The sequence below is a fragment of the Mustela erminea genome, chromosome 2 (assembly GCF_009829155.1).
Source record: "Mustela erminea isolate mMusErm1 chromosome 2, mMusErm1.Pri, whole genome shotgun sequence".
NCBI lineage: Eukaryota > Metazoa > Chordata > Mammalia > Carnivora > Mustelidae > Mustela > Mustela erminea.
The window spans coordinates 10,970,247-10,983,699 of NC_045615.1; the positions used below are offsets into that span (position 1 = coordinate 10,970,247).

Below are 13,453 nucleotides of genomic sequence, written 5' to 3' on the forward strand. Positions count from 1 at the left end.
AAAAGAAAATCAACAGGGAGAGGAAAAGATTGGCAAAGAAACAATAAGAGATAATGAAAGCGGCAAGGTAGAGAAAAGGGGAGCAGGAGAAAGACTGAAAATACAAGTGGAACCAAAACTCACCATGCTCTGGCCTAGGTCCAAACACTTCCCACTGTAGGCAAGGAGAGAGCCTGCAGAGGACTGACCTGAGGGACAGAGCAGCCCATAAGACTGTAGCAGAGTACACTAGTACTCACCAAAGATACTTCCCGAAGCACCAGATCCTGGAGAGTATATGACTTCCTTTTCATAGTCATTACTCTCAGGAGCAAGAAACATAAATGGCCTTCCAAACACAAAGACAGAGACCTAGACAAAATGCTAAGATGGAGAAATTCATCCCAAAAGAAAGAACAAGAAAAAGTCATGGCCAGAGATCTAAGTGAATAAGACAAGTAATATGCCTGATCCAGACTTTAAAGCAATAATCATAAGGATACTAGCTGGGCTTGAGAAACACATAGAAGACACCAAGGGAGTCTCTTGATGCAGGGATAAAAGAGCTTAAAACCAATCAGACCAAAATGAAAAATGAAATAACCGAGATTTGAAACTGATTGGATGCAATGGCCATAAGGATGGAAGAAGCAGAGTAACCAATTAAGTGATAGAGAAGATAGAATTATTAGAAAGTAATGAAACCAATCAAGAGAGGGAAGGAAAAATCTTGGATCATGAATGTAGACTTAAGGAGTTGGTAATGCTTTCTGAGACCGGAGGAGAGGACATTAGAGCTGGTTCAGAGACAGGCATATTAAGAAACTGATAAAGGCAGAAAACAGAACATATTGGTTTTTTTCTTAGGGTGCATAAACCATCTAGAAATAGTTGGAAAAGAGCTGAACTGGATCCCACGTGAAGTGGTAAAGATTTCTATCAACAATGGGAATCTACTAGGAATAAATTCCTCTTCCCTGTTCTTTAATTTCACATATGATACACTGGGAATCTACTAGGAATAAACTCCTACTAGAAGGAGTGCCAAGCAAGTAGGGTGATGTTAATGTAATTCATCCCATCTCATTTTTTTTGTTTGATTTGATAGAACAGATGTTTACAGTAATTAAAAAAATTAAATTTTGTACAGTAGACTCCATAGAGTGTGTTATTAAAAACTTAGGCAAATGAGAGCCTCAAGACTTACAGAATCAAATTACAGTGGTGAACTGTTTTGATGTAATTTGTTTAGGAGGCAAACAAATAATTCAAGAAATCATGAACAGATAGTTTACACCAATATTAAGAAGGAATTTAGAATCAAGGAAAAAAATGTGTTGGATAAAGAAGATGTGGTATGTATATACACAATGGAGTATTATTCAGCCGTCAAAAAATGGAATCTTACCATCTGCAAGGACATGGATGGACCTAGAGGGTATTATGCTAAGCGAAGTAAGTAATTTGGAGGAAGACAATTATCATATAATTTCACTCATATGTGGAATTCAAGAAACAGAATAGAGGATCATAAGGGAAGGGTGGAAAAAATAAAGTAAGAAGAAATCAGAGAGGGAGACAAACCGTAAGAGATACTTAACTACAGGAAACAAATTGAGGGCTTCTGGAGGTGAGGGGATATTGGGTGATGGACATTAAGGAGGGCACGTGACATAATGAGAATTGGGTGTTATATACAACTTATGAATCACTAAATTACCTCTGAAACTAATAATACACTGTATGTTACTTAATTGAACTTAAAAAATAAAAAGAAAAATATGTTAGGTATTAGTCATCTTTTTTTTTTTATTATTTTAAGAACAGCTCTTTGCACACAACTCATGTTTTAAGATCCTTCTATGTTTCATTCCTTCTATTACATTAATACCCACATTTTCTCTCCCCTTTTAACAAAGTCTCGTTTTTTTAATTCAAATCATTATTATCCATTATTATCTGGTGTGGTCAGAAGCAAAAGTCTACCATACATATATTCAGGATCAGAAATTAAACAGGTAACGGAGTGAATTCTACAAAAACAGCTATGCAAAACCAAATAAAAAAGAACCAGCTGTTGCTGCAAACCTAAAACTGACTTTAAAAATATACATTCTTAATTAAAAAAAAAAAAACAAACAAACACTGACCACTTGTACTGAAAGTATTGGCTACTGGCACAGAGAGTTGGTAGAAACATTATGTAGCAGTCTGTATCAATAACAGAAATCACTCCAAAAACAAAACTGGTGATATCTTTGTTTTCCTAGAGAACAGCATAATATAGATATTTAGAAAAAAACTCACTTTAACTAAATTTGTTCCAATTTGCTTTTGTATACAATGTAAAATCCAGAACCACGATCACTATTTTTCAGGTAACAAACATATCATTAGAGCATTACATAATAGAAAGCAAACTGGACACCACATTTTTAAAGGACATTTGAAGACTTTTAAAATAACAATCTTTAAATTTTAACAATAAATATTTGTAAAATAAAATATATATAAAATAACATAGTTATTTTATATATAAATACATAGTTCAATCTAGATTTCTAACTTTTCTTTCAATGAGAAGAGATATAATAATATTCAAATATGTATTGCAGCCACAGTGAAATGAACAATTGAAATGTCATCTTTTCACATTAAAAATAATGTAAAAATTAAGAGACACAAAAAATGTTATGGATATTTATTTTAGTAAAAAATAGCACAATAGAGAGAAGTCAGCCTTTTATAGGTTAAATGGAGTAATCCTATTGTCTTGTTTGAAAATAGTACTAATAGTGATATTATTTCTTCTTTTTTATAGTGCTTTCAGAATCACTTAAGCAAGATGCAAAATCTATTAATTTTTGGTCAGTTGGCAGTTCTCACTCTCCCTATTTAATCAGAGAATATGCATTCTATAGTTAAGGGAAAAAAACACATAGAACTTGAACAGGTGAAATCCATATGGGGATATATATATATATATATATATAGTGCAAAATTAAATTAAATTAAATTAAATTAAATTAAATTAACACCTTGCTTTTTAGTTGCAGCAAAGTAAATGCAGAAGATTACTTAACAAGCAAGTTAAGACTAAGCATGGAAGTTTTTGTTCTGTCATTTCATTTCGTTCTACCCACAAACTTTTGCAGGGTTTTCATCTGTAAGTTTTCATACCACTTTCCTCTGCTGTAACAATGACCTTCAGCATAAACTTTAGAAATAACACATATTGCTTTTTTCATGTTAATTTAAGCTGTTCATGCATAGTGCAATTGTTATTCCTAACCTAGTCACTAGAGTCCAAGACTAAAGTAAAAACTATGCCAAGGTTTTTAAAGTTGTTCTATATAGAGAGACTACACAATTGACAAGAAAAGTGTTTCTCTTATTGAGGTGCCTACAGGTAGGCTATTTATTCAGTGGAAGCCTCTGTGTGACTTAGTTATAATTAAGAGGAAAGGACATCATGACAATTGGGACAGAAATGTTAAGATGATTTTGATGTCAGTTTGAAATATGAACAGCAGATTCCAGTCTTGTCTGTTCCTAGGAAGAATAGAGAGCACACACCGTCCATCCATGCTTATGTGGGAGAAGTGACAGTTGAGACGAGACAGTGCTGATATACTGCAGTCAATTCCTTCTTCTTCTTTTTTTTTTTTTAAATTAACAGATTATATTTGTTAGAGCAGTTTCAGTTTTGCAATGTGAACAAAAGTATAGACAGTTCCCATTTGGCTCCACCCCTCAATTTGCCCACCCCATCCAGTTTCCCCTAGTATAAGCATCTTGCGTTGGTGCATTGGTCACCCAATTCCTTCTTATACCATTACTGAAAGTGGTCAGAATGAGACATTCTCGAGGATAATGAAGAATCATATTGTTCAGTTTTAAGTATGAAATATGGAATAAAATCAACTTATTTACAGACCCTGTTTGAAGTGGCAAGGATTTCAGCTTTCCAAAACAATTTATGGGTGTTTTTTTTTCCCCATACATCAGAGTGTACAATGTTTATGAACTGCTAAGAATAATCATACATACACCCTAAATTATTTCTAGCCAGAAGATGTTAATGGGAAATCTCACACAAAGGAGGGATAGTTCAAAAATCTAAAGAAAAATGAAAATTCTTCTAATGGAGTCCAGGGGAAATGGAGAAATGTAAGACAGATCATTGTGCTTCTTTTTTCATAGGCAAGAAAGCAATGACATCAGACAAAAATCACATAAAAGTCATATCTAGGTTTTAAATAACAAATAAAAGTTAGTTCCTATTAATTAGTTTTAATAGACTCAATCAGAAAAAGCATCACACTTTGAGTTCTAATAGTCCCCAAAAGTGTCACTCTGCTGACTGGGATAGATCAGTAAGATGAAGAACATGATGTTAATTTTTAATGATAAATTACTACTATTAATATTATTGATAAGTTGCTGGTAGCTAAAGTAAGTTACTTGGAAAGGTCCCTACTTCTCTAAAGTGTCTATAATTTGGAAAAAGAAAGCATTCTAGTCAAAATCTGGAAATAAAACTCTATTAGGTGGAGGTACAATTAATAATTCAAACTAATGAGAAAGTGACATATTTGAATACAATACTGGCTAATTTAGAATTCCTGCTTAATAAAAATCACATGCAAATAGATTTAAGTGACCAACTTCACTTTGATAAATAAAAATTTTCTCATATTACCTAGATTCTAATATGTACATTTATAAATATAGTTTGACATCCCTGAAACAATTTTGAAATAAACAACATTAAGAAAAAACTCCAAGTCTTCAAGGAAGACAAACAGAGAAGCAAGCTGGAATTTAAACAGTAGTTTAAATAACTGCCAGCACATGTGTACACTTCTTCATGTAATTACAGTATCTGTTCATCCTACCTATATTCAGACACGACGCAGGTTTTAATCTGAACGTAATTTTGGACGCCTAATTACTGTTTAAAATGTCCTTAAAAAGATTAAACTAAGCATCACCACTAACACAAAAAGTTACTGTATATGCAAAACAGTGTTCATCACATGCTAGAAAATGAAATTAAAGGTAAAGGGTATCATCATTCAAAGCTAGCAGATGTTGGTGTGACTGATACATACATTATGAAGGAACATTACTCAGGTGTCAAATATATTTATCTACTAGCATCCGAAAGTTAAGGGAGGATGAACCCCAAGGCCTACAGCAATGTTTGGCTCTTCATAGTTTAAGTTGTCATAGTTGTACCTCTAGTATAAATATAAAACTACATTTTGGGAAGCACTTAGAGGCACTAACCATTTAGCATACACTATTTAATATTCACAGTAACATACTGTATATCACAAATATTATTGTCTTCATTTTATCGATGGGGAAACTGAAGCCCAGAGGTTAAATAATTTACATGGTCTAAGTCATATAATTAGTAAGTGGAGAGATACTTAATAAATATTTGCTGAATGAATGTTTGAATCTGTACAAAGCCTCCAGGTGGCTTTCAAGAGAAGCTATCGACTTTTAAGAATTTATAATTAAACTAAGGGGTTAAAAAAGAACAGAACATAACCACAACAAAAACTTGTGAGTTGGGTCAAAACTCCAGCATACTTTGAAATGCCTCAAATTATAAACTGTCAAAACTTGGGAGTCCCTAGTACAAATAATAAAAAGCAAGAGGTCATGATATCTTTACTTGCTAAAGGCCAAAGTGGTTCACAAAGATCTTAACATTTTTATTATAAAGAAGGCATCTTCAAAATATTTATGACATGAAAGAAAATGTTAAATAATATTAGGAATAAATGTATACTACAGTTAATTGGTAATACATTTGCATTAATGCAGTTTTTCCTTTATATTTTCATATTTCAAAGGCTGCAGTTAGGAGCACCTGGATGGCTCAGTCATTAAGCATCTGCCTTTGGCTCAGGTCATGATCCCAGAGTCTTTGGATCTAGCCCTGAAGACCCTGGGATGGAGTCCCACATTGGGCTCCCTGCTCAGCGGGAAGCCTGCTTCTCCCTCGCTCACTCCCCCTTGGTTGTGTACTCTCTCTCAATGTCTCTCTCTGTCAAATTAATAAATAAAGTATTTTTTAAAAAGTTGCAATTAATTTGATGGATGCAGTACAACTGATGACATCCAAGAACTGAGGAAATATTATTTTTTAGATTTCTGATAAAGAATTCATCTTTTAGAGTGAGATTCACTGTGGTATCGGTATTCACAATTGCTACATTCAGACAAGATGTGTAGGACAAGATGTGTTCTACACAAGATGACTGGACACAAGATGGGTCCAATTTTGGACATTAAAATTGAGAACTTAGGTCTAGAAAGTGTCAAGTTTCACTGAAACTGGTCACAGCAGATAACGAAGAATATGGATGTATTAAGATGGTCAGGATACTGCAAGGAAATAAAAGGTAAACAAATTTTTATTTGAACTGTACTTAAAATATTAATACAATTTATAAATTCACCAGGTACAGGCATCTAAATTTGCAGCAAAAAAAATTTTTTTTTGCTCATTTCAGCACTGCACATTTTAAAATTTGTAGCATGGTTGCTGTGGTGCTAAAATATTCTACCTTTATTCTTTCTTCTAGTTGAAAGTCCTAGATTAATACATTGTCCACTAATTTCTGTTTATATTTACCCTAGATAATTCACACTAAATGAGGTAACAGTATCTCCTATGACGTACTAGGGGGAAAACAAAAGCAAAATGCATCAGCTGGTTTGACTGATGAATAAGCTATAGAATATTCTAGGTCTGAATCTCTTGTTCAATTATATTAAGATGAAAGAGGGCCTGGGAAATTTGTTTCCCTTTGAAGCTTCTAAAGGGTTTACCCTAAGTCCACATACTTCTGTGGACTCATCGTATACCACATACTGGAATGATTCAGTGACAAGCAAAGGGGAGGGTAGTCAAGATCTATTATGGTCAGGGCAGTGTGTAAAATAAAGTTTACCTGAAAGACACAGGATAAAGTTACCTACTTAAATGTAAAATTAACACATGATGGATCAGATTAAAAAGAGATAAGATATATCCATCTATACGTACCATATACATGCATGTTGCTCTCAAAAAAGTGAATGGTCTCCAGTTTAGTATGACCTGACTCATCATAACCAGACTGAAAATACTAAATTATGTAGCCAGAGGGTAATATTCAGTGTTTGAGAGGCATAGTTTTTCACTTTGACTCTAATACAAATCAAGAGAAAGGGTTTTGCCAATTAACTTGAGTATTTTAGCTTTCTCGGGTAAATAATTCCAATAGAGAAAGCCTTTCAAGTATACAGTGACGGACTCCTCTCCGTGTCAACTAGTTCCCTTGCTCTGACTAGATTCTCATCAGCAAACTGGGGATAAAATTAATTTGCTAACAAAAATTAGCACTGTTTATTCTTATAAAAATAATTTGTGTTCAGGATTACGTATCAAATTCTTAATGAGTCCATGTAATGATGATGATGATGATGCATTAGGATGCTCTTGATTGCAAACAACAGGAACCCCTATTCAAAAAAGTAAAGGGATTTACTTTCCTATACAATAAGATATTTCAAAGTATTTTGGCTCCAAGGTTGTTAGGCTCATGGACCCAATTCTTTCTTCCTATTTGCCTATGTTAATAGCGCTCATGGCTGCATCTGTTCCTATCATTATACACTCATACATTAGTCCCAGAAGTATACACATGTACAGGTATGTACACATATACACAGATATGGTATTACCTTCTTCTGTCTCTTTTTTGAAACTTAAAATTTTCTTTGCACATGTTTCTTCCAATCTTACAGGTCAGAATTAGACAGCATGGACGCCAAGCCAAGAGGAATAATATTATCATGATTACCCTGGAATAATCTGTGTATAACTCCTGAGGCTGGGAATGGAGCTATCCTTTCAGCTGCCTGAAGTTCTTTATCTAGTAGTAGTCTACGTGAGTATCTGAGTAGTCTAAGTGATATGATTTAAACTCTGTCCATACAGGTCTATGTGATTTTTTTAAAAATTCCTTTTATGATAGGATATAGTGTAAATATTAGAAAGACCTTGAAGACATCTCCTGAGTTCCACTTCTATCCTTCTGTTTTCCCCACTTTGTGGGAAAACTATTTTCCACTGATAATTAGGCTTCATTACTTCAACCACAGCATAATTACTGACCCTCATCCTTTTTTTTTTTTTTTTGTCATTTTTGATCAGTGGCAGGAGGACCTCTAACCGCAAGTAGGTAGTCTCAGCAACCAATTTGAATTGTTGTGCCACTTATCAATAGTCCTCCTTTGGGTACTAAGGCTTCGAAGCCAGTAGAGCCCAGAAATAAAAGAAGCAGAAAAACAAATTCAGTAAGTGGCCCACTAGTGAAACTCATGCTGCAGATGCTTGGGCCTGCCTCAAAGCCATTTCACTCCCTTCACTGCTTTAGCATCTTAGCCACAGTTGCTAAATCATGGTAACTCTAAACCAATTAGTAATTCCATCTATTCTGTTCTCAATAGGTCTAGGAATGTTCATGTGATTCAGTATGTCCATTAGAAATCAGGAGAAGTACATGAAAGGCTCCTGATATTTCTTCCTAATAAGCATAAGAAATTCGAGGAGAGTTTCTTTGTTTTGCCCCCATCTTTGTGATGAGGATACTTTCATACAAGATGTGATATTTTGAGTGGTGGTGGCCAACTTACTATCAAAAGAAAGCAGAAGTCAACAACACACCTTGAGAGTCTGTGAGGAGATCACTGAAATAACCCTCAGATACCCACATATGGGTCTCTTTGGAGGTAAATATACGTGGTTAAGCCATTATTAAACTGTCTGTTTGTTCCAGCCAAAACACCCTATGTGATACATACTGGAGAAAGTGGGCAGTATATGTGCCAAACTTAAAAGCATCCTAGTGGCCTATCAGCCTTTGCTGAAAAATGTGTTGCAAGAGCTAGAGTTAGTATAGAGAATGAGATATCAAGGGTGTAATGATAAATTATCTGTGTAAATTATTTGATATAAATGCCTGTATCAATGTCTAAAAGTAATCATTTGAATTCAATATTTCTATCAGGTTTGTTGCCCTACCCTTATTTTACAAAGTAACATTTTCTGTAACATATTAGATGACAATCAAAATACAGAACATAGATAAATCTCTCAGTCTTTCAAGGCACAACTCTCAGTTTTAATTTTTTTGTTTTATAATACTATCAGACAAAAGGATAGAGAACAAATACAAATTCACAGACTTTCAAAAGAAAAAAGATTACCCGTAAAATAGGCATCAGATAACTGTCAGTGAACAAGAGGGTATTCAAGCTAGGTGTCTATCCATTTAGGTACATATACTTATTTACACATAGTAAAATGCAGATAATCTACAGTAGCATATAGCAGAATGTGTCCCCTGGAATGTTACTTTACCAAAGGGAAAAAACAAGAAAAAGATACTGTCAAATAAATTTAACAATATGTCAAATAAATTTGGATACTACTACATATAACACATACTCACAATGTGCAACAATGTATTAAAGACTTGGAAAAGTCATTCATTAAATAAGCCGACTAATCATAACCTATCATGGTCAAATTTATTAGACTTGGGAACTCCTTTGACTATGTTATTTAACCTGTGGAATAATTATTCAAAACAATACATTTGGAAAATGCTTATCTGTATTCTGATTACACCAATCAGGGCTTTCTATGTCTAGGAATAAAAATAAAAGTTATTTTTCATTACTGTTGCTGTTCTATGAGGTAATGGTAATAAACATTTTGCTGTTGTATACTGGAGCAAAAAGTCAGTAAGATTTAATATCTGAGTATAAACTCCTGAGTTCCTTTTAAAAATGGAAAACTACAAATTTCCCATTTATATTTTAGCTGGTCCAACAACAAAAAGAATACATTATTATGAAAATAAATTGCATATGCATTTCCACCTAAAATATATACACAGGTTCAATTTAAAATATTTTTTGTAACAGATTCTAACCCACATCAATCTAATAATTATGCAGAAAATTATATGCATGCATGTGGGTCTTCCTCTATGAAGGCAAGAAAACTGTGTTTATATAATAGTTAAGACTGTTTTTAACTGATCCCAATGGGAATATTATTATTATTATTTTTCAAGATTTATTTATTTATTTGAGAGAAAGAGAGTACATGAGTGTGGTTGGTGGTAGGGCAGAGGAAGATTCTCCAGAAGACTCCTGTTGAGGGGCTCGATCCCACAGAGCCTGAGATCGTGACCTGAGCTAAAACCAAGAGTCCAATGCTCAACTGACTTAGCCACCCAGGTCTCCTGAGAATATTATTTAAAAAAAAAATTTAAACATATTTACATAAACAAAAGTACAACCTATAATGTATTGAAATTAAACCATGTTTGCTCCTCAATTTTTCGGACTCGAAATTTAAAAATAACTAGATCAAGAAAAATGTTTCATACCAAATGGAGCTCAAGGAATATAGCTAATTGGTTGAGAGGATAAATTATTTTATTATAATACTGCTAGCAAAATAAAATCAACACACGTAACTTGTACATGCAGGGGAAATACAGCCTAATGTAAACAGATGGTTTTTAGCACATTCCTCTACTAGAATGTGGTCACCTGCCACAAAGTACACAAGCTCATGCACAAGATCAAGACTTTACATACAGCTGAGATCACAGGTCATGCAGATAACAACAGCGTGCTAGATAATCGTACCACAAACTGGGCGGATGTTCTCCCCCACCCCATGAGCCACTGCCAGCAGTTGCTGTGGAGTTTGGTTACCCATATCCGTGACATGAACGATGTCCTTTGGAGAATCTTGTTCCCTGTGGCTGTAAGTATTCTTATTTTTATAATACTTTAATGATGCTTGCTATCAAAATGATAAGTACAGAACTAGAGATTATGGAAAAGTAGACTTTTTATAATACTGAACAATTAAACACATCTTATATCAGGTGCTTACAATAAACACTTATATTTACACATATCATCAAAACTAATTTACTTCTCAGGCTTAAATGAACCCAAAACAACACATCTGACGATACTGCTCCAATTAGAGGGGAAAAATATTAACCTCCAAATAAAAAGTACTTCCTGATTTCTAACACTCAAAAAACTTGACAAGAGTCATTCTAAGACCTGGCTAAAGTATGACTCATACAGATTTAGTTTTATATAAAAACATCTATTAGGATAACTCTTTTAATTACATGATTTTAATTCTGAAGGCTTGACTTGGATAAACAACCAAGTGACACTATTTATGTTAGTCAACAAAATAAAGTATAGAATATAGTCGTTGAAAGTACTTTCCCTCATTTCTCTGCATCTACAAGTGTATTTATCTCAATGTCCTTCTTTGCCTATTTATAACCTAGGTGCATTCTGTAAAGATAGGATTCTATTTTGTTATCAGGTAATACCTGCTAAGCTACTGATGTTCATAAAAGGATAGAATCAGAATTCTGGAACCACAAGTCAAAGGTTCAGCTCTATGCCTCTTGAGAGCTCCTTTCAGAGACTGAATTCAACTTTCTGGAATGCTCCAGAATATCTTTAAGTCAAGCAAGGGAGTGAAGAAAAAGAAAATACAGCCAACTCTCAATAACAATGGAAGGTAGGATGGTTAAGTAAAATCTGAAGATCTAAAAATCTTATTTTAGTTTAATAACTTCAATCCCCTCTCTTAGCAAACATTTGACTTAAAAAAACTTTAAAAAGTTTTCTTAGATAAAAAGAGGTCTTTTAATTTTACCTTTCTTCTCTGTCCACTCCTCCAAACACAGTAGAGGAGGTGTAACAAGAATTCTATAATCTGATATGTGTAGCTGCAAAGATGGAAACACATTTTGACATCTAGCTTTTTCAACTTAGAGATTTAAAACTATCCATATCATATTCTAGTAAATGAGGGTCTATCTATGGTTTCATCTTTGCATAAAAATGATGGCTTTATAATCTGTTTTAAAAATTGGTACTGCTTTAGCAAGGAATGACTACTTACCATAATTAATACCAGCAGTTACATCCAACTTTTCTGCTTTGTAAATATACCAGTACTTACCAAGTTATACTTTCCTTAGAATGTACCAAGTTATTACTTTCGTTAGAATGTAACATTGCAAGTGATATGAATTAAAGATGACAGTTCTACTCATTATCAGTAGAATTCATGACAGGAACCAGAATGCCTTAATAAATTGGGCATAGTAAGACTGAAGCTTACAACAGCTGCCTTTCCTTACATATCTAAAGTAAAATACTGTACTATTCTGCCAAGATTCTCCAGTAATCATCATTTCACTAACTTAAGAGAGTGATACGATATATGTATCTTACTATAAAGTTTGTCATATGAACTGTTTTAACTAGCTGCAAGTAATGTCAAATGCTAGCAAACAGAATAACGAAGTCTTTGAAATCATGTCATTCTTCAAATACGTTAAGTAGAAGAATATCTTGTACAGAGTAGCTATGCCATAGTGCAAAATCAAAAAGTGACATGCTCACTGTTTCTACGTATTTAGAAGGAACAGAACTTGGATTTGACAAAAAATAAAGTAAAAACAAGTGTCTTTTATGATAAAATGCAGCAGAAAAAAATTTACAATCAAGGGATAAGTTATAAAACCTAAATTTATGACAGTTTATCTATTCATTTGCCTTCCAAATTAACTATCAGTACTCTATTCAATCTGAATGTCAAAACTCTTATTAAACAGTAGTGAGATAACAGATTTCTTAATTTAAATATGTATATTAGGCTCTATAATATATAGATTTTGTTATATTTGTGGTGCTAAGACTTAACTGATAATGGATGGTGTTTCAGTAAAGCTTTGCAATGGTGTTATATTTTTTATTTGTATACAAGGAGAAGTTAAGAAATCGTATTTAATAAGTAAAAATCAATTTTTAAAATGTCATTTGTATTATATGCATATTTATAAAATCAGTATTTGTACAATATTCAAATATTTTACATGGGAGAAACAGGTTTTTAATTATAATATAGCTAAAGTTAAGATATTCTAAAGAACTTGATATATTTTGCATATACATGCATACATTTGTATATACACGCATATATTTGATATATTTGCATAATTTACATAGTCCTTTAATACCTCTACAACAAATAAAAAAAAGTTGGTTTTTGAAAATTAAATCAAAATAATTGCCAGTTAAATTTTTCCACAGAAAAATATTCAACTATAAGTAGTAGTTCTGAGGGCTGTATAAGTTGTTAGATTTCTAAAAATAAGCCTAGTAGACATTTATACATTTCTGAGGAAAAAAGAAAAAAACAGCATTTCTGAGAATCTGTACTTTTCAGGATATATATTAAAGCAAGAATGGGGGAAAAAATCAGTGAAAGCATGGTCTTCATATTTTGATATTTTGATAAAATTATTCAATTTTATGCCAATCTATAAGCAGTTTCTAT

At 33.1% G+C, this 13,453-nt stretch overlaps 1 protein-coding gene across 1 annotated transcript in view; it reads right to left on the minus strand.

Annotated features, from left to right (window-relative positions):
• FBXO8 (F-box protein 8) overlaps positions 1-13,453 on the minus strand; it is a 51,541-nt gene that overhangs the window by 12,818 nt on the left and 25,270 nt on the right. The gene's annotated exons all lie outside the window — the stretch shown is intronic.